At 43.2% G+C, this 23,325-nt stretch overlaps 1 protein-coding gene across 2 annotated transcripts in view; it reads right to left on the reverse strand.

Annotated features, from left to right (window-relative positions):
- LOC310772947 (uncharacterized protein) overlaps window positions 1-23,325 on the reverse strand; it is a 59,507-nt gene that overhangs the window by 22,690 nt on the left and 13,492 nt on the right. For both annotated transcript variants that reach the window (XM_083632905.1, XM_083632904.1), the window contains exon 2: window positions 971-1,189. The gene's annotated coding sequence lies outside the window, so the exon portion shown is untranslated. The remainder of the gene's footprint in view (window positions 1-970; window positions 1,190-23,325) is intronic.

The following is a 23,325-nucleotide window of genomic DNA, read 5'->3' on the forward strand; positions in this document are numbered from 1 at the left end:
TAGGACCTAGAGCTTTGATCTCTTTGGTATACTCCTCTAGGACCTAGAGCTTTGATCTCTTTGGTATACTCCTCTAGGACCTAGAGGGGTATACCAAAGAGATCAAAGCTGATCTTTTGAAGAGCTGGAAGGAATGTGGCTGCCTTACACTTTTCTGCATAAGTACTAGAAAAGTGAGCCATTAGATTGTGAACAAAGTTATAGCATAGAACATTTTTAGCGAACAAACATTACTGAACAGATCAAATATAATCACTCTGTTACAGATTCAAATGGGACTTTCCAGTAACCATTTTAGAAACCTATACAACAAAATAACCATAATCTATCTGTGCATCGAGGGTTGATTGGTGTTGATCAAAACCAATGACTAAATGATTACTTTTGCCAGATGCTGAGATTTCTGGCTTTCAAAACTCACGTTCAAGCCTCAATCAAGCCTGTCGGCTACTCTGTGTTGGAACAAAAACTCACAAATGACACAGCAGTATTAGACAATTCTATTGAATCTCTATCGTTGCTATTATGAAAACATTACTTTATTATTACTATTATGTCAACTACATACGCCAGAGAGCTGTCGATGTTGCTGCAATAGTGAAATTCGTTGCTGATAGACAGAAATACCTTACTAATTCTCCTTTAAACACAACATGATCTTATAAGCCTCTGTGTTGCTCTCCCCTGCTCCAAATAATCAATGGCATTCCAGTTTAATCATGATGTGACACTTCATTGATTGCAATAAGGAAAATGTATTTTTGCTTTGCGTCTCATCAGGCTCAGCTACAGAGCAGCACCACTGGAGCTGGTAGGCATTCAGTGATGCTTGGACTTTTACATTGGAAGAGTGTCAAAATGACACAATCCAGAATGCAGATATGAGTAGAAGTGTGTGGGGAGTGTTGGAAAGTAGGAAACAGCACACAGACAGGTAGGCTCCAATACAGAGCTCGACATCACCTCTCACCTTGATGGTCTCCTCCTCTCAAAGCGGATAGGCCTTCTCCCCCTGCTCTCCCCCTCTCTGGCTCAGCGACCCTGGCTAGATTTTGCGTGGCTTTGGTTTGTCGCCCTCTACTTCCCCTCGCTCTGGGCCGCTCCTCTGGGGCTTTCCCAAGGCATGAGTGGGACGCTGGCCATGTGAGGGATCCAGACGGGTGTGTTGCTGTAGCTGCAGTTCGGGGCCCTGCAAAAAAATAAAAATAAAGCTCCCTTGATGAATGACAGATGAATGGCAGCGATGCACCATGACTTTTCACAGAAGGATGGGGTTTGTAACACTGAGCTGCCATCTGTACCGGCGGTCATAACTTGGCCCCAATACAGTGTCTCTGAGACACACCTCTCTCCATCTTGGGCAGAGCAGCAAGATATTGATGATGAATCAAACTGAAGTGTGAATTTAACACGTTTTATCGTGTTTCTGGCATTTACTTCTATATATCTATTATCACTATTAGTATTTCTCAAATACAACCCAAACAGTACAAACAGTAACCTGCCTTGATATGCTCATATAAAGTAAAACTTGCTGGTTCATTCAAAGCAGTACCACCAGAAGAACACTTTTAAATATTCAAATGGAAAACGTGTGTTAGGTGAGGTGACATAATTACAATGAAAGCATTATTTTTTGGCTACACAGAACAGGGGCTTAATTATTGATGAAATTATTAAAGAAAATACTGTGCACCTTCCAAAAACCTCTGATGAAGGAGGTTTTGATCATTTTAAAGCCAGTGATATTTGATGAAGAGGTAAAACTGACTATTCAGAACTACAGCATAGGAGGTAAAGGACTCGCTATTTGCAATGTATAGATCTAGCACCATGGACAGAGGCTGCAGAGAGTCTAGCTGTGGGATTGTATGCATCCATAAGTGCAGACTGCAAGTAAGTGGATATCCTTGGATATGGCAACGTCTGAACCACTGCGTTTATGAGAGTTTTCATTAGTAGGAATTAGGGAATGGAAAGACCTGATCATTCAATGGCCAACCAGTGAAACATATTGAAGTGTGTCAAGTGCTATTATGGTCAGACTGAACAGAGTGTGAGAAAAATAATTCCTGTTGTTTCCCAAACACACACACACACACACACACACACACACACACACGCACACGCGCGCGCACACGCACGCACGCACACACACACACACACACACACACACACACACACACACACACACACACACACATACACACACACACACACACACACACACACACACACACACACACACACACACACGGCATTCTTAAGTATAGATTTTCTCAAAACCAAGGATGATGTCACCCATGTGTTTGCTCAACTGGACCCCGCGGACTGCGGTCAGAATCCCTTGTCCTCTCACAGTGCCAGTTATTGCCAGACGAAAAACTGTCGGCAAAACAAAGAAGAGAGATCGGTGCTTTGAAACACATATCCCCCCCGACCTCCATGGACATGTCAATCTCCACGAGCCTGCTGACAGAAAGCAGACCAAAACACATCCCATTTCATTTACCGAGACAAGCTGCAACCATGAATCATAGAGTTCGTCTGGGAAAGTTGGATGCAGTGTTCGGCACGGCTGCCTCTCGAGGTGACCGAATGTTACAGAGACACAGAGCAGATTGAAGGACATTTTCAGTTTCATGATCAACACATATTAGTCAGTCTGATCACACTGCATCTGCTATTTTTTAAGGTGGCAACGTTATTTTTCTTTGCCAGATTCTTGTCATATTGAGAGAACATTTTCCTACAATTGGCCTTCAATTACTGTAAATCAGCCCAGTCGCCAGAATAAGATGTACGTTTCTAGAATCCATGGAAATGTACAATATGAACATTTCATAACAAAAATACGTTGTTTCTAGATACACAATCTGGGAAGCCCAGAAACCAAGCCGTGGAGCTGCAGACGGCAGTGCACCACACCAAGGTGGTGGGTCCGCCAGTTCAGACAGCGGGAGAAGACCAAGAAGATAAAGAACTGATGTGAGTTACTTTTACCCCTGCTTAGAAAGATAACTTACAGTACAACACATAAGTGAGTAAATGCACAATCAAGCCAAAGATAGACTGTAAGGTTATTGGTGGATGCTAACGGTAACTGCATTGGGTAAGCCTAGTGTTACGATCAGTAGGCCTAGGGCCTAGGCCTACTGATCGTAACACTAGGCCCTAGGCAGTATTCCCCTCAACTCAAATATGATAATGTTTACTTATATGTATTTCTGGCTGTCTGATCGTTGAATATGCTGAATTATTTGATGGACGTATGATCCTGTGACTTTAAGAGGATGTCACAGTGCGACCTTTGGGTCTCTTAGAGCAGAGGTTCTCAAATGTTTTTCAGCCAAGGACCCCTTACAAGATAGAAAATATACCGGGGACCCCCTCATTCTGATTTGTGATTTTGGGCTAAGCTTAATTGTTTCCACGGTAACGTGCTTGACTTTTAATTTGATAGGTTTGTTATTGGAATGTAATCCATGAACTATTTTAGATTTAAAGCATAAACTATTTTCATTGAACTATGAAGATTTTGCACAATTTTTTTAATAATTTTTTTATTACATTACATTTACATTACGTCATTTAGCAGACGCTTTTGTTTTGTCCAAAGCGACTTACAATATCACAATTTGTCAACAGTACAGAAAACCACTATGCAACACAATCAATGACAGCCAATATATTTTTGATAGACTAGCACCATGTAGGAAGTAGTTTGAGAAGGAATAAGTAACATGTATCATTTTTTTTTAATAAAGTAAAAAAAAAAAAAAAAATTTTTTTTTTTTTTTTTTTACATTTTTTTTTTTTTTACCTGAAAACTTTTCGCGGACCCCCTGGCAAAGTGCCACGGACCCCTGGGGGTCCGCGGACCCCCATTTGAGAACCACTGTCTTAGAGGGAAGTGGTTCCAGTGTGAGGTGGACAGCAATTCAAGGAGGACAGATTAGCTAGGAGCTAGCTGGACATATGTACAACTAATGTTTTAGTCCTGCCTTTTGGTGGGGAACACCTGAACGAGTGAGGCCTGGACGACTCTCACATCTCCCAGACGACAGAGCTGGCCCGCGTTAAGAGGGACCAAGCTACTAGCTGGCCCGGAGAAGGAGCGGTCTGCTAGACAGTGCCCGACAGCCTGCACTATGGCCAGGTAATTCGGCTACTTTCAACAGTCAAACAGCCTACTCTTCTTGTAATCTTTGTCAATTCATGTTACAATGGTCGATGGTGATAATATGCCCGTAGACTCGAGCTTAATTAATAAGTTGGACATCAACATTGTTACACTAGTGATTATGTTAACTGTAACTTAATAAATAATCATAATAATAACGACCAGTGTCTCTCACCCCCTCGTTTGTAACTAGGTGTTTTAGGTCAAGACAACTTTTTGGCTAATCTCTATAAACAGATACCTGCATATGAGAGGCCGTTGGACTGTAAACAATGACAGAAAGGGAAGAATTGGCGCAGACATCCGCTCTATACGAGGAATCAGTGTGACGTCATGACGACAACAAAGACCTGACTTCCGGGTGGCGCTGCGGGGTGTTACGCGCAAATCCACCCCCCTGTACATGCGCGTCCCCCCTATGTAAATACATGCATCCGCACCATCCATGGGGATCAGAGCTGGAACATAGCTGTTAGCTATAGCTGTTAGCTGTGAGTTAACGTTGTGTGGCAATACAACGCCAAGGGAGTTGGGGTGCGATTGGCGGACCTGTAGAACCTGGACTTGGACCAGCGCCTTCGATTCCTGAGTGAGGCACGTCATGTTTCTACTTTAGGTTTGAACCCTAATCCAAACCTTAACCCTAACCATTGCTTTAGTTGCCTAAACCAAGGTGCTTTGTTGCCTAAACATAACAAAGTTGTTCTACTTGCCTAAACATAACCAAAGTTGTTTTATTTGCGTTTAACGGTGGAAAGGCAGCGAGGTTTTATAATTAACTGGTGTTTTGTTTTCTTGATTGTATACATGAAATGCCACATTTTAGAAACATATTTTGTCAAATTTACAGTGATATTGGACATATCCTGCATGTAAAATGCCAATGTTTTATTCTGGTGATTGGTTCCCAGCAAACATCGTCTTGACCGCGACGTCACCAGACGATATAATTGTGGTTTGGCATCTACCCAGAAAGTCTGACGTTCTCTCCACGTTCCTCCAAAGTAACGTTTAGACTGTCACTTCAAAACAAAAAATATTGATCTCATATTGCTTTGAAAACACCACATGTAGGTGTCTTTTGTGTTTTTGTTGAATAAAATGACATTTGATTGACAATTTACCTGTTGTGTGATCAGATAGTCACAGTGTGACGTGCCCTCCACGTGCAATGACGACTTTTATTGAACGCCCTTTTCTTTTTTTTAATATGAAAACACGTGTATGTCATATAAGTGCCCATAGCAATGTCTCTTATTGTATTTATCACAAACTTCCTGAATCCTGTGGTGTATTGTCCCATTTCTCTTGCCGTAACTGAACGCACGTGTTGGGAGCGGCATATTTCAACGTTGTGGGGAAGTAGAGGAATTACGTCGCTACGATTTCCATTCCGGATATATAATTAGACCCTGACTAGATTTAGCAGTTTGACGTACAGCACACGGTCGTTATACGTGAAAATGTTTGTTGGGTTTGGTTAAATACCTCATAGCAGGACAGATATTGTCACGTTGCAGACATCACGCTACACTGGAAATTTTGAGGACCACACTGAATAACCACACTTGAATTTCATCCCTAAACAACATTTCTTTTTCATTAAAGATTCTCGGCTTGGCCCCGGTTTCAAACAAACAAATACTGTTTTTGACCCCATGTTTTACATAATGGATTAGTGGAAAAGTAGCAGTCTACCCCGATGTCTGACCTCAGTGGCACCAGCTTCATGGTGTAAGCACAATTTCACAATACTTGTAGGCTACTTGATTTAAGTATTTCCATTGGAAATTTATGCCTGGGTGCCTTTGTATTCAAAGCAAATACACCATTTACTGCACTGTTGCTATTAATTACTTTGAAGAGAAAGGATTTGAATACAGAACATCTCATCCATTCATATCCATTGATCGTGTTTTGTTTTCCAGATGTCTAATAGGAAAGAAATTAGAGCAACTGTGACACGCAAAACCCATTTGACCTTAAAGCAGAACCAGCAGCCCATTCGAAAGAATGCAAGTTTGAGACACTTCTGCATTGGCTTCAATTTTCACAAACGGAGCTACCCCCTTGTATCTAACACAATGTGTGATGAATTGTTAACACTTTAGATTAGGGGATGCAGAAAGCCTTGTAAATGAATTGTAAATAATGTAAGCATAATTTATAACAGGTGAGGAACACTATTTAATAAAAGTTGATAAATTACTTACAACACATTTGTGATACTAGGCATTGATTCCTAGACTTGGGCTTGCTAGCTGGGGCACTGCACGGCCTCGCCCACCTTGCAGCTCGCCTGCTGTGTGGCCTCACCCGCAGCTTGGCTGCTGCGTGGCCTTGCCTGCTCTATTGGTATGCAAAGTGCACAATTGCTCAACTTCACATCACATCCCTGATGATGACATCACTCACTGATGACATCATCACTGAACTTATAACCTCAGCCAGGAAGGATGATCACTGATGACATCACTGATGACATCACATCATTAGGTAATTGGGCAATTACCTAATTAAAGAATCGGGCTCTGTCAGGTCAACCGCAGGGGTGCTGTTTATACTTCCTGAAAGTTTCATCCTAATCGCATGTAAAATGGCATAGCTGTGGCCTCATACAATGTGGCCACAAACAAACAGACAGAGCCCACTTACTCCCTTTTATGATGATGATGATGATGTTAACATAGCAATTATTAATAATCTACAAATGTATATTAATGTTTTGTAAATGATTAGTTCATCAATAACTAAAGGCTTATCAATGACAACTAAACGTTATTATAAAATGTTACTGCTGTCGGACCCACAGCGGGTCATGTGGCTCGCAGTCGCAGTAACTTCTGGACTGTTGGACTGTTTTCCTATTCCTACAGAAGCCGAGAACGGCCAGGTGTTTCTCGTGATAACGACTTATTATTTCGTTATCTCGAGATAACAAATTTTTTATTTTTTTATTCCCCATCATGCTTGGGAAGCCTGTGCACTATTTCAGCACCATGGAGCTGTCCAGGTAGTGTTGATTAGGGGCAATCACCAGCTAACTAGTGTTAATATGAGTGTTCTTCATGCACCTGTTATGTTTTGATCTAAAGATGGGGCGGCTGTAGCTCAGGAGGTAGAGCAGGTCGACCACTAATCAGAAGGTTGGTGGTTCGATCCCCAGCTCCTCCAGTCTGCATGTTGAAGTGTCCTTGGGCAAGACACTGAACCCCAAATTGCTCCCAATGGCTGTGCCAGCACCCTGCATGGCAGCTGCCCACCTTCGGTGTGTGAATGGGTGAATGTAGGCACAGGTAAATTGACCTCAGAAAGATGAAAAATGAATGGATTCTGCCTCTCTCCATGCATTGCGTAATGCTGTGATGTGCGTACTGGCACTGTTATTAATAAGCAGATGAGTCAGATTTTATTCATTCATCAGTCATCATCATGTGTTTATGTGCAAACCAGTTATCGGGTGTGCGTGCAATAAAATGGACATCATCAGATATAGGCTATAGAAAATAGCCTGATGACGAGTGTGTGCCTAAAAACAAGCAAGAATTCCATGCAGCAAATTCAACATGATTGAAGATGTTTATGCCATGAAATACCGTTCGTTAGGCCTACTGTTCATCATGTAATTAGGCTAGTTATTTATGCCATTTTGCTCCTGTAACAACTGCATCCATAGCAAATGGCCAAACTAATGCTTGAAAACGACATACTTTAGATCAAAACATAACCGGTACAGGAAGAACACTCATACTACTTATACTAACACTGGTTATTTGGTGATTGCCCCTAATCAACACTACCTGGACAGCTCCATGGTGCTGAAAGAAAACGAAAAAAACGAAAACTGTTATCTCGAGATAACGAAATAATAAGTCGTTATAACGAGAAAACAGATTTTGTTATCTCGAGATAACGAAATAATAAGTCGTTATCACGAGAAAACGGTCATAAAAATAATAAATAAACACCTGGCCGTTCTCGGCTTCCGTATATTCCAGCTCCCTGGTTGTACGTTACTACAATGAGCAAACAGACATTAGCATCAGCATTAACATTAGCGCCGGCATTGCCAATATAACAACCATCGCTGGAATGGAATACGATTTTTAAGAATTTACCAGGTAACATAACGTTGACATTAGTTCGGCTTCCTCACAAATACTGTGCCATTTGGGAGTTTTTTAAAGTAAAACGAGCCATTTAGAGGCGTATTGCTGTCTTCCTCTTCCGTGCCTGCACAGGCAGGAGACAGGAAACCGCTGCGACTGGCTTGACTACAAGTACGGGTGCGACGAAGGGACAAAATAGCGGCATGCGATTAAAAAAAAACGCGTTATGGTCGGCCCTTAATCGCATCGCGATTAATGCGTTAACGCTGACAGCCCTAATATATATATATGTATATATATATATATATATAATATCACAGAATACTTCTACTTTTACAAAACATATGTGGGTGCAGATAGAGAAAGAGAGAGCAGCTGCTTCCGAGGCATATTCAGTGAATAAGGAGAGAAGAAATACATACCGTACTTATCATAACTTCTATGATGGGGTAGACCTTGGTCAAATTGTATTTGTGGATACTTAATAAGTAACTAGTATAAATAACTTATAAGAAGCAAACGTTTTTTGACGGAAATGCATTTGGAAGTCAGTTTAGTGTACTTTTCTTGACTGACACTTTATCTGACACTATCTATCAGGTTAAAATAAAGAATACAAAACAGGCCTCTGTAGTGCAGAGGGGTTCAAACCGGTCAAAACAGACACACAGGCCAAAACAAAGCTACATGGATCCAAGCACTCCTCCTATCCCCCTTTATTCTGGTCTTCATCACATCGACTGGGCTGTAGTCAAGTTCTCATGTTGCTCTTTTGAGTCATCACAGTTCCCCGAAGAGAAAACTTTTCCTCCCTCTGCTGGACAATTTCTGATTCAGATTTTAGAGATGATTGCCAGTGAAAAATTTTGATTGAAACCACAATCTTTCAATTAAAAATTATTGCTGGTACTGCAAAAGCTCTTTTCAGCTAACAGGATTTACCATGGTTGAGATGTATCAAGCCGTTTAAAGCGAAAGCCCACTCCGAAATGGAAATCCAGTGTAATTACTCATCTTTCGCAGTACAGCCAATATTTGTGAAAGTAAACAATATATTTATTTCCAAAGCTGGAAACTGGAGAGTCTTTCGTGTCATCAAGGGACAAAACCTGGAGCTTATCCATTTACAAGGCATTAGAAACTGCCTTTGAACTCTTATGTTTTAGAGCTTTTGCATCCAATGAGGAGAAAATGCACTGGTGCTGTATAAAATCACAGTTGTTTATGTTCTCCCAATCACTGTTAGTCAAGCTGCTCCAGGATGCGATCGGGAGGCGGATAACTGAGTCTGTGTCTGATCGCTTCCTTCTCATAATGGATTTTCCCTTTGAGCACCAAAAATGTCATCCTTCTGCTCCAAATTTTGGAGATCCCAATCGAAGCATCTGTAGACAAACAAAATTGGCTTTTTCATGTTTTAGATTTGTATGGAATTTCTCATTAAATATCTATCTCGGGCGTCTGGGTAGTGCAGCAGTAGATTGCCTGCTTACCAACATAAGGGTCACAGGTTCAAGCCCTTGTGTTACCTTGGTCGAGCATCCATACAGGCACAATTGGCCGTGTCTATGGGTGGAGAGCTGGATTAAAGGTATGTGTCCTGGTCGCTGCACTAGTGCCTCCTCTGGTTCGGTCGGGGGCGGGGCACCCCTTCAGGGGGGAGGGGAGCTGGGGGGAATAGAATGATCCTCCCACCTGCTACGCCCTGGTGGTGAAACCCATCACTCTCAGGTGTAAAGAAGCGGAAGCATGTGCTAGTCTACAACTCTCCCCAGATCGGCAGAGGGGGTGGAGCAACGACGGGGACAGCAGGGGGAAGTAAAAAACAACATAAAAAAACAACAACGTCTTTCTGGCTAAAATCCCTTTGTTCTTCATCCCACTTTGATGAAAGCCTTTCGGACACCTCCACGCCCCCTGATGATGACAATCCCCTGCAACAAAGCCCGCTCGCCCCAGAGTGGACGCCGGCTCCTCTGAACGTCTTTGCCAACACTTACAACCACAGCCGGCTCGGCTTGGTGATGAGCCACAAGTCTTTTATCACCTCCAGCCTGGCTTTGAAAATAATCAAATCTCCATTTCTTCTCTGTTTTCCTCCCCTGACCGTTTCCAGATGGGGCAGATTCTACCACTCCATAAACAAACCATGAGAGAGCGGGAGGCATGTCATTGCTTACAGATACGGGTGCCAGTCTTAATTGCCCTGTGGTCGGGCCTGGTTTTTGTGTTTCAACCAGATTGCAGAGATTTTCTCTTTTCCAATGGGAACAGGCGGCTAACGAGCGAGGGTGACTGGACCAAGTGCTAGCACGTGCTAACAAGGAACTGTCATCAAATGAAAGTGAAGATACCTTCACACACATACAACACACACACACACACACACACACACACACACACACACACACACACACACACACACACACACACACACACACACACACACACACACACTCACACACACACACACACACACACACACACACACACACGCACACGCACACACACAGGTTGCAGGAATCCTACGTTTCTGAGAATTGTAAGATTACATTCTACCTAGTGTAGTCAACTGGGTGACTCCACAAAACACACAAACACCCTCACATCCAAATTGTGGTCCTGTTCCCTTTGACACAAGTACTGTAATGATTAAATAAAATAATTTGTTGCTTAAAAATAAAAAAAGAATTGACGTTTAGTTGTTGTCTGCAGTCTTTGTCCAGAGATTTGCATCAATCAATATGTGGTGAATGAGAAATGTCTCCAGTCCTGTGTTTGATTATGTGGGCTTTGTTTTTGTTCATCTTTGGACAGTGACTTCGAGAAAAATCATCATCTGGAACAATGCTGCTTTAGAAGAGATGCAAAGTGACTGTTTTGTAACGGCACTTTTCCTTAAGCTAAGCGTTAGCATGCATGCTAAATACACACATCCCACATAGTACAAATGTACATCATAACTAATAATATAATAACATAATTGTGAAACTGTGACTCAGTGAGGAAAATATAAAATAAGACAGACAGGTGCGCACGCGCATGCACACACACGCACGCACACACAGGCACGCACGCACGCACGCACGCACGCACGCACGCACGCACGCACGCACGCACGCACGCACACACACACACACACACACACACACACACACACACACACACACACACACACACACACACACACACACAAACAGGTTGGAAAAGTGGGTCAGAATCCAGCCCAGTTCTAAACTGGATCAGATCCTACCAATATGACAGGCAGTTCTTTGTGTCCTTTGGTGACTTCACATCGGACAGAGTGGGCATCAATTGTGGAGCACCCCAAGGCTCAATTCTTGGACCACTATTTTGTATTATCTTTATATGCTCCCACTCTTACAGAATATACAGAAACACAAAATAAATGATCATAAGATGATTCACAACTGTACATATCCCTATCTCCTGACGACCTACATCCCATACATTCCCTAACTCAGTGTATCGATGATATCAATCTATGGATGTCAGAAAACCTCTTACTACTAAACAAAGACAAAACAGAAATACTCATCTTTGGTGCAAAGACTCAGAGACAGAAAATTGCAGCTCATCTCAGCTCTCTGTCTCTGGTGAGCAAAAGTGAAGCCAGAAATCTGGGCGTAATCCTATAGACAGCGATCTAAATTTTAAGAGCCATATTAATCAACTAACAAGGTCAGCCTTCTATCATTTAAAAAATATCCCAAAACTGAGGGGCTTTTTATCCAAACCAGACTCTGGGAAATTGATTCATGCCTTTATAACAAGTAGACTAGACTACTGTAATGGTCTGTTCACCGGCCTCCCTAAATCAGCTGTGAGGCGACTACAGCTGCACACGTTCTCACTGTAATTAAATAATCTGAACATATCACACCTGTTCTTACTGTAGATATCTGCGTTGGCTCCCCGTCAAAACTAATCGAGTTGAACATTCTGCTACTTGTAAAGCTCTAAATGGCCTTGCACCTCACTATATTAAAGACATGCTAATTGGATACAATCCAGCAAGAACTCTCAGATCCACAGACAGTGGTCTTTTAACCTTCCCTCGTAGTAAGTCTAAAGCAGGGGATGCTGCCTTCTGTACTTATGCCCCAGGCAGATGGAACGCCCTGCCTGAGGACCTGAGAGAGGCCCCCCACTTTTTTTTTTTTTTACAACAGTTTATGGATAGGTTCTTGGTTTCTTGTGTGTGTGTGTGTGTGTGTGTGTGTGTGTGTGTGTGTGTGTGTGTGTGTTGTGTGACACATAAAGGAATGTCATGATGAGCTGACAGAGATAGATTAGGAGCCAAGCACACATCTGGGGAATGCACCTATGTATTTGAGTGTATGTGTGTGTGTGTGTGTGTGTGTGTGTGTGTGTGTGTGTGTGTGTGTGTGTGTGTGTGAATGAGTGGTTGCTGTTACCTAACCTACCTAACCTAACCTTACCTTACACTAAACACTTGACCTCTACAACTGCACCTCTTCTCAATTGGGCTAAAATATCCCTTTAAAAACAAGCGCAAACCTTTAAGCCCATGGTGCATCCACCCCTCGAATCCCGACTCTCTACCACCTTCCTATCACTATGGCTCATAATCCCTAGCTACGGGGTCCGTGTACTTGGCGGCCATCTGTTTTTCATTTTGAAATTGTGAAGCGAACAACAAAAAATTAGTCGTTTCCCGTTTTTCTTTGATAATAAAAAAATTGAAAACGAGCCGTTATCCATTATCTGTTATCCAATTTAATTTGATGTGCTTGTAAATGGAAATTTGGAATTAAAATACCGGTGTGGAAAACTCCTTTCTCAATTTTGTGTTCATTTCTTCTCTGTAACCCGGAAGCGATATTTTTTTCCCATGATGGCGAAGGCATGACCCGCCCATCTCTGCCTCTGATTGGGTGACTGCACTCGGCGAGTCGGCTGCTCTAGCTTGCTTTCCAGGCGAGCAGAGCCATCTCAAATGAGCATAGCCGATTGTTTCATTCAATGTCAAGATGCAGCGAAAATGTTAGTAGCTAACGTTGCAGTTAAATTGTTTATTTTGTTTAATTATGTGCAACATGTCGTGCAGAACATGCAGCAAAGGGACAGAGGAGGAGCAATTCCTGATGATGATGCTGACTTTGGAGGTCGGGGAGCAATTACAATCGCTATTAATTTTCACCAACATCGAAACGTTTTGAACCATTTTATTTCATGGTACAAGACGGGAATTTTACATAATTGTACATGTAGCCTAACCTTGCTTACTTCCTACTCGCTCTTGGACTGAACGGTCGCAAATTCCTCCTGCTCTCCTGCTTTTCCTCTGACTTCCCTACAGCCTGCCCACTGCTCCAAAAAAGCTTCTCCTTTCCGCTGTCTCTTCAAAATCTGAAGGAATTATGGAACTAATAACCTGGTCTCTCAACGCAATTGATAAGATTATCTCCACGAAGCACGCTGGTTCCAGGGAGCCAAAATGCCCAGATGGTACGTTTTCTGCTGGGTATGTGATGGACGGATGGATGAAATGGCAGACTTTATGCCTTGCCATTTTGACCGTTGAGGACGTCGAAGATGTTTACCTATTCGGATTCATGATAGCTGGACATTTGCTGATGGGAATTGGCATCGCAGTCGTCTATCGTAAAATTTGCATGTTAATGGGGAAAAATGAAAGCCCAAAGATAGCCCTTATCATGAATATGATTAACGAGTTGGCTCGTATTGTGAACTCTCAGACTATTTCTATACGGAACGGAACGCATACAAAAGGTGGATAGTATGTTTGCAGACGTGAACAGAAAGTTGGACGAGATTCTGGAGATAATGAAGTCATAATACGGGACTGAAGTGTTTTAAGTTGAAGAGATGAGCTCCGAGGGAAAGATTTGGAATATACTTTCCACTCGGATAACCAAATTATCCATCATTGCTTTTCTTTCGGACTCCCAAACTGCCTGTTGGTGTATGAAAATTCTCCCCGTGGAGGGGCTTGTGGAAACGAGGAGCCACAGTTCACCCTTTACCTAAACACCTGCAAGATAAGGACTTTGGACGAGGCTGTATCCATAGCGACCGCTATGTTTTCGCTTACCATCCGGGAAAGAAACGGCCCCCTTTATCAGGCCTACTGCACACAAGGACATATGGACATTCCTGACCGCATTCCGCTCACTCAAACAGACACGCACACACCCACACAATCTACCCTCCCCCCATGCCGTTCGGTCCAGCCTATCAGCACTTGCAACTACCCACTAGACGCTCACCCCCCCCCCCCCCCTCCCTTCTCTCGATCACAGCATATTGGAGCCATGACACATGGATGCTGCTATGAGCCAATAACATAGCCTCCAGTCCAATGAGGACGAGCTTCCCCCCCCCTCCCCACTGCTAAACCCCGGTTCCCAGCAAACCCACTCCCTCCCCATCCTAATTTTTCTTGTTTTCTACGTATGTTAATGCCTTACATGTAACAACAAATGTTTATGTATTGTATAATATTCAAGCGTGCCATTATTCCTATTCAATCTAGTAATAATGTAATAGTCTTAATTTGAGTATAGAAGGTGATTCCCAATCGTGTGATGTTTTTGTCTCTCTGTTGTTTGTTGAGGACCGCAATGGAAATAAGCCAGTGCTTATTATAGCCAGGCTTTATTGTGTTTTTATCCTCGGTGATTGTCTGTCCCCTGTATCTTTGTTGACATTCACCAAATAAAGTCAATCAATCAATCAATCAATCAAGATGGATAACCTCGTGAGATCAAAAGAGATTCTCTCGACGTAATCCATCTTGTCATGCACAGGCAGTTAAGAAGATTGGTCGAACCATGCTGGCCCGACGAATCAGCGGCAGCCTTAGGCGGGCTCAGGCTCGTCTGGGCAAGTAGTGGGTACATGGTCTTTGTAGTTCTTTTCACTCGTCAACATGGCTGCCGCCGCGGAAGTGACAGGCAGTCTGAATGAAATGGAATGTAACGTTCCCAATTCTATGTATTAAATTCTAAAAAATGACCCTCAACATTTGGGAAGGCTAAGCCACACAACTAGTTTGTTATAATAAGTAAGTCGCTTTGGATAAAAGCGTCTGCCAAATGACGTAATGTAATGTAATGTAATAATAACTAAATGCTTCGAAGGTGACTTTACGACCGTGAGGACTCAATCAATGAATACCACGGAGATCAGGCACAGGCACCTTCGGCGATCTGATTGGTTGAAGTTAACACCCACCAGCGGTGATAGACAGATGGGTCATCCAATCACCTGCCAAGTAGCTTGGAAAAAGTGCCTGCCTCCGTCAGCGGGTCTGGTTACTGCATTCCCAGATCGACTGGTTTAGTGAAATGTATGTGGAGCTATACCGTCCATCTGGCAGCGTCAGGTTACATGTAGCCTATTGGGGAATAAAAAAATCAGTGGGGCTACTTGCAACTAGTTGTCTGCTGGACATTCATACTTTTCTATTAAAGGATGGGTTTTCCGTGGGGGATATGAATATATATTAAATCTCACGCCCCTAAGGTTTTCGAATCCGTTGAAATTTTTGAAATTGGTTGTTTACAACCAGAGATATCAAGCATCTCTAACATTATTTCCATGTCGCTCTGACGCAAAACGCGTCGGAGCGACACTCCCCGCCTTGCGGAAGTCGTGCACCTATGAACTACAACTGTTGTGAGCCATGGTCCCGCCTCTAGAGGTCCTCCACGCCCCTTCAGAGGTCTGAAGAAAAACAAAAAGGCAGCCATCTTTTTCAACCGCATAGCCTCCTGTAGCTAATATTAGCTTTCCATAGTTCCTTGCAAACTAACCCCATCTCGGGAACGGAAGCACGTACCGACACGGGACTGGCGGCATTGGAAAGCTCGTCAAATTTTACATCTAGTAGTAGGTGGGTTGAAGTAACGAAATCAACGCTGAGCAATGTACCCGTTTTTACACATTTTTACAGAAAATAGTTACAACATCAGATGCGCGTAACTCCTACGAAAATGCCTTAAAATGCATGATTTTTTTTTATGAAGACATCTCCCGACATATATACTTCAGTTTAAATTTGGTGCAATTTGGAGGCAATTTTATTTTCGATTTATTTTCGATTTATTTCTTCTTCTCTCCATGTATTATTGTCGAAGCCTTCTTCTTCTTCTTCTTTGAGTTTTATGGCGGTTGGCAAACATATATGTGCATTACCGCCACCTACTGGAGTTTGATATCAGCCAAATGGCTGAGGGGTGGGCATGGAAACGAAGGCCACGCGAGCCCAGTGCATTGTGGGAAATGTAGTATTTCGAGTCCCCGCACCCGCACCTCCCCCCCACCCCCCCCCCCCCCCCCCACACACACACAGAGTGGATTTCGGTTGATATCTCTGTGAGTAAACGTCCAATTTCAAAAATTTCAACGGATTCGAAAACCTTAGGGGCGTGAGATTTAATATATATTCATATCCCCCACGGAAAACCCATCCTTTAATGACTAAAGTTAGTTGTTGCTGAGGCTATAAAGTTACTGTGGATCATCTAAGAATTTGTTCATAACCATGATGTCAGCAAATGGCAGCATAATCAGAGGTTATGAGATCATATTCATATAGCCTAGTTGAACTTGCAATTGTAGGAAAGCAAAGCGAATGTGATTGGATGAACAACCTTTGACGCTAGGCCAATCAGAGGCAGAGATGGGCGGGTCATGCCTTTGCCAAAATATCGCTTCCTGGTCACAGAGAAGAAACGAACACACAGTTGAGAAAGGAGTTTTCCACATGGGTATTTTAATTCCCAATTTCCATTTACAAGTACATCAAATTAAATTGGATAATGGATAACGAGTGGTTTTCTGTTTTTTATTATGTTTATTATGTAAACGTTTTTCGTTTCCTCTTTTCAAAACGAAAAACAGATGGCCGCCAAATACACAGACCCTATGGCCCATATTCCCTAGCTACGGCCCATATTCCCTATAGCTACAGGCCATATTCCCTAGCTACAGCCCATATTCCCTAGCTACAGGCCATATTCCCTAGCTACAGCCCATATTCCCTAGCTACAGCCCATATTCCCTAGCTACAGCCCATATTCCCTAGCTACAGCCCATATTCCCTAGCTACAGCCCATATTCCCTAGCTACAGCCCATATTCCCTATAGCTACAGCCCATATTCCCTAGCTACAGCCCATATTTCCTATAGCTACAGCCCATATTCCCTATACAGCCCATATTCCCTAGCTACAGCCCATATTCCCTATAGCTACAGGCCATATTCCCTAGCTACAGGCCATATTCCCTAGCTACAGGCCATATTCCCTATAGCTACAGGCCATATTCCCTATGTCCCATATTCCCTAGCTACGGCCCATATTCCCTAGCCTGGTAAACCGCCCGTCACGTGAACTCACATTTCATTTGGTTCTCCGTGACGGTCTGGACCCGCACAGGCAGTTAAGATGATTGGTCGAGCCATGCCGGCTCGACGAATCAGCGGCGGCCGTAGGCGGGCTCTGGCTCGTCTGGGCAAGTAGTGGGTACATGGTCTTTGTAGTTTTTTTCACTCTCAACATGGCTGCCGCCGCGGAAGTGACAGGCAGTCTGAATGAAATTGAATGTAACGTTCCCAATTCTATGTATTAAATTCTAAAAAACGACCCTCAACATTTGGGAAGGCTAAGCCACACAACTAGTTCGTTATAATCTAACTAAATGCTTCGAAGGTGACTTTACGACCACGAGGACTCAATCAATGAATACCACGGAGATCATCCACACAGGCACCTTCGGCGATCTGATTGGTTGAAGTTAACACCCACCAGTGGTGATAGACAGATGGGTCATCCAATCTCCTGCCAAGTAGCTTGGACAAAGTGCCCGCCTCCGTCAGCGGGTCTGGTGACTTCATTCCCAGATCGACTGGTTTAGTGAAACCTATGTGGAGCTATACCGTCCATCTGGCAGCGTCAGGTTACATATTCCTATACGGCCCATATTCCCTAGCTACGTCCCATATTCCCTAGCTACAGCCCATATTCCCTAGCTACAGCCCATATTCCCTATAGCTACAGCCCATATTCCCTAGCTACAGCCCATATTCCCTAGCTACAGCCCATATTCCCTATAGCTACAGCCCATATTCCCTATAGCTACAGCCCATATTCCCTAGCTACAGGCCATATTCCCTAGCTACAGCCCATATTCCCTAGCTACAGGCCATATTACCTAGCTACAGCCCATATTCCCTAGCTATAGCCCATATTCCCTAGCTATGTCCCATATTCCCTAGCTACAGCCCATATTCCCTAGCTACAGCCCATATTCCCTATAGCTACAGCCCATATTCCCTAGCTACAGGCCATATTCCCTAGCTACAGCCCATATTTCCTAGCTACAGGCCATATTCCCTAGCTACAGCCCATATTCCCTAGCTATAGCCCATATTCCCTAGCTACGTCCCATATTCCCTAGCTACAGCCCATATTCCCTAGCTACAGCCCATATTCCCTAGCTACAGCCCATATTCCCTAGCTACGTCCCATATTCCCTAGCTACAGCCCATATTCCCTAGCTACAGCCCATATTCCCTAGCTACAGTCCATATTCCCTAGCTACAGCCCATATTCCCTAGCTACAGCCCATATTCCCTATAGCTACAGTCCATATTCCCTAGCTACAGTCCATATTCCCTAGCTACAGCCCATATTCCCTAGCTACAGCCCATATTCCCTATAGCTACGTCCCATATTCCCTATAGCTACAGCCCATATTCCCTAGCTACGTCCCATATTCCCTATAGCTACAGCCCATATTCCCTAGCTACAGCCCATATTCCCTATAGCTACAGGCCATATTCCCTATGTCCCATATTCCCTAGCTACGGCCCATATTCCCTAGCTACATCCCATATTCCCTAGCTACAGCCCATATTCCCTAGCTACAGCCCATATTCCCTATAGCTACAGCCCATATTCCCTAGCTACAGGCCATATTCCCTAGCTACGTCCCATATTCCCTAGCTATGTCCCATATTCCCTAGCTACAGCCCATATTCCCTATAGCTACAGGCCATATTCCCTAGCTACGTCCCATATTCCCTAGCTACGTCCCATATTCCCTATAGCTACAGGCCATATTCCCTAGCTACGTCCCATATTCCCTAGCTACAGCCCATATTCCCTAGCTACGGCCCATATTCCCTATAGCTACAGCCCATATTCCCTAGCTACGGCCTATATTCCGGCAGGTGCTCAAGTGAAAAAAGGTACATCGCTCTCATAATCATTTATAAATAAATAAATAAAGTGAAATACAGTCAGGCCCGGATTAATACAGTGTGGTGCCCCTGTGGGTGACCACACTTGAAAAAATACTATGGCAATAAAGAGCACACATTTGCAGGGCCGTAACCAGAGTTCCGAAATAGGGGAGGTCCAGCAAGGGGAGGCGGATTAAAAACATTTGAGGGTTTTTTTCCCCCTTTTTTACCCATATTTAGAGTAATATATCATTTTAAATCAACATTAGGATTATACTGTTGTGATGTCATTATTCAGTATATTCTCTTTCATGTCACCACCTGCTCAGCTCTCCTGTCAACATAATTGTAACTAACAAACACAAACTGTTTTAGCCAAATTCATATCAAAATGACACCTACAAACACAGGTACACAACCCAAGCCGTACACAACACACAAAGTCATCATCGATAATAAAAAAAACATACAGAGGGACATTTATTTATTCCTGATAGGAACGATTGAAAAATAAAATAAAATATATTATGTTGTTTTTAACTTTACACCACCTCTTTTTGTTACTTATTGGGTCATGAAACTGAAACCATGCATATAGCCACCTGCATACCTGACTTCGGGAGCTTGGCAATTGGCATCATGCATGATTAGCCAGTAGCATCCCAACGTGTCACACAGGTAACATTACTTAAGACACAGACTACACACTTACTTTCTTGGTTGTTGCTAAAAAATCTGTCAGTGTCACTCACTGTCTGTCGTTCACTCGCTCACTGTTCACTCGCTCGCTCACCTTCAATTATCTCGCCAGGCAGACAGACAGTCATCACTCACCACCATGCTGCTGCTCTCTCGGAATCAAGTTACCGCGGACGCGGCGTCAGATGACTTCCTGCCTGACCTGCCTTTCGTTTCAAAATAAAAGCGATCCCGTGTTTTTCATGCTTTTCCATGCAGATTGTTTTATTTAAAAAAAAAAAAAAAAAAAAAAAAAAAATCCTCTGAAATATTAGAGGAGGTCCGGACCTCCCCGTGCTCATAGCTAGTTACGGCCATGCACATTTGCATGAACTTATTGCTAAAGTACAGGCTCAACACACATACTACAGAAACATGTAAGACACAATGGAGTAACCAAAAGAATGACAGTGATACAGTGAGGACAAGTTTCCAAAAATGGTCTCACTACAATTAAATGTCTACTATCGGGGACTAACATCATCACACATGAATACATTGAATCCTGAACCCCAGTATGCAGAAAAATTCAAATAGAAGGCGAAAATAACAAATGTAAATGCATGCAAAAAAAAGCATGAGCTCAGTCAATACATTTCAGTGAAAGAAATGCATGAAATGGGATCAATCATACTGTAAAGCAGGTTGTGGGGCACTAGCGACTCAACAGGGAGCGCCAAACTCCAGTTTTGGATTGGGCTTTTGACCCATCTGATTCTCATGTTCAATCTGGTCTCCTGTCCAAAGACTGGGTGGGGTCAGAAAAGTCTAAAATGTGACAAGCAGGCACCACTTTCTAAGATTAAGATAAAACATTGTTTTTGTGTACCATGCATGGAGCCTCTAGAGTCTGCAAACAGCAAACAGACTCTCTCTCTCTCTCTCTCTCTCTCTCTCTCTCTCTATCCCCTTCTCTCTCTCACACGCCAACACACACTCACAAAAACCACAACAACTATTCTAAACATGCATTGGACCTTTTGGACTGATAACTGTTTTTCCTCTGTATCCACAGCCCGTCTTGGCCCTGTCCAGGTGATTTATAACCAGCTCAAACATCTCGGCAAATACCACTGTGCAAAGGTTGGCGCCTCAGACAACACCCTCACCCCTGCAAGACTGCATACACACACACATTTTTGGGATGGACAGAAGTTCAATAAAAAAAATGACGTGACGTTCTTTCCCCCATCCCACCCTATCCTGGAATAGCAGCGTGTTTTCCTTCGCCGTGTAGAAAAAGAAAGCAAAACGTTACAGCGATCCATGTCTGCTCCACCCGTCCCAGTTCCTCTCCAGGCTGTGTGTGTTTTACTCTTTTTCAGCATTCCTTCACACCTACTCGATCTCTTTGCAGAGCGAGGGTGGGGGTCGCCCTTCGCCTCAGAGCCGATGAGGCCGAATCCGGGTCCCACAAGTGGCCCGGCCCGACACGGGTCTGAATTAGCCTCATTTTACGGGCGCCCCAAGCATTTTTAAGCGGTTGTTCCAAAATGACTAAGTGACCACAAAAGGGAAGTAGAGACCAAGTGAGTGCCACTGATTTGTTTGCACCCACACACTGTTTGCTTACTGTTCCTCTGACCTGACACACATGCACGTACATGCACTCATACACACGCAGTCCTCCTGTGACCTCTTAACCCAACTCATCGACAGATTTTCCTACAGTTGTTACAGTTCTGGGAACCGCAAGTCACCGAATGTCTGACCACAATTTTCATTTTCAGGCAGAGAACGGACTGGGAGGAGAATTATTTTCCTATTAGCCTTGAGTTCTGTCAAAACAGAGTATCTGGTGTCTGCGGACGGCATTTAATAGCAATGTAGAACTAAGAACCACTTCAGGTTCTTGTATACTTAAGCCAGCAGTTCTCATGTTTAGAGAAAAAAATAAAAAAAATAAAAATCAATGGGAAGCAGGGATGGGGGAAAAAATGCATATTCCATCTTGTGAAGTGCTCATGGGTGGAATATGGTCTCAATAAAAAAACATAAAATCCAAGTCTCCTTCAAAAACGATCCAGGGTTTGTGCAAAATTAAAATGTTTTTATTTTACATGGAGATATATGTATTTAGAAATGACCAACGCAACATTAAACAGATTGTATTCCACCAATGCAATGAAACCTTTACAAGATGAAATAAGCACAGTACACCTAACCTTGCGAGGCAGCTGGATTGACGCAAGATCGTGAGATCGCGATCATATGACAAATCCATCTCGCCACGCTCCAATCTATTGGGTGCTTCGGACCAATCAGTGTCCAGAGGGAGCTATACGGGCATGATGTAGGTGTGACCATAGACATATATAAGGCTAGATGGCTTAAGGCGGAGTCACCAGCGTCGTTGAAGCGCCGCCATCTTGCTACGGCAGGCTTTCTGGTACGTTCTATGGTAGCTGTTGGAGGGTGCACAGACAAAAATACTCATAACTCGCTGAAATCTTGACGGATTTACAAACGGTTTGGTTTATTACAAGCATATTCCGTTCCCGAGATACGGCAACAACAAACAAAAAAACACTAAAAACACTATTTTTTTGATGGGCTCCAAATTACACCAAAATTAAACCGAAGCATCTATGCCATGAGAGGGATTCAGGCACAAAGTTTCATGCAGTTTCATCCATTTCCCTAGGAGTTATGATCATCTGATGTGATAATACTAACCCAACAACAGATGCTCATAGCTCCTAGCAAAATGGATGAAACTGCATGAAACTAGGTGCGTGAATTCATCTCATGATGATGATGCTTCGGTCTAAGTTTGGTGTAATTTGGAGCCAAAAATAATAATAAAATGTTAGCGTTTTTTTAACCCATAGATATATATAAAGCTGTGGTGCCGTAGCAAGATGGCCACCATGCGACGACGTCGCTCTCCATTGACCGGCAGCGCGGGTAAGCCATCTAGCCTTTATATATGTCTATGGGTGTGACGACAGCGAGAGGCGAGCCGTGATAGACATGATAGACAGATGCTTCAGCCCATCATCTGCCAGTTTTTTTTACGTGCCTGCCCCTTTTAAACGG

The sequence above is a fragment of the Poromitra crassiceps genome (genome assembly GCF_964638095.1).
Source record: "Poromitra crassiceps genome assembly, chromosome: 3".
Taxonomy (NCBI): domain Eukaryota; kingdom Metazoa; phylum Chordata; class Actinopteri; order Beryciformes; family Melamphaidae; genus Poromitra; species Poromitra crassiceps.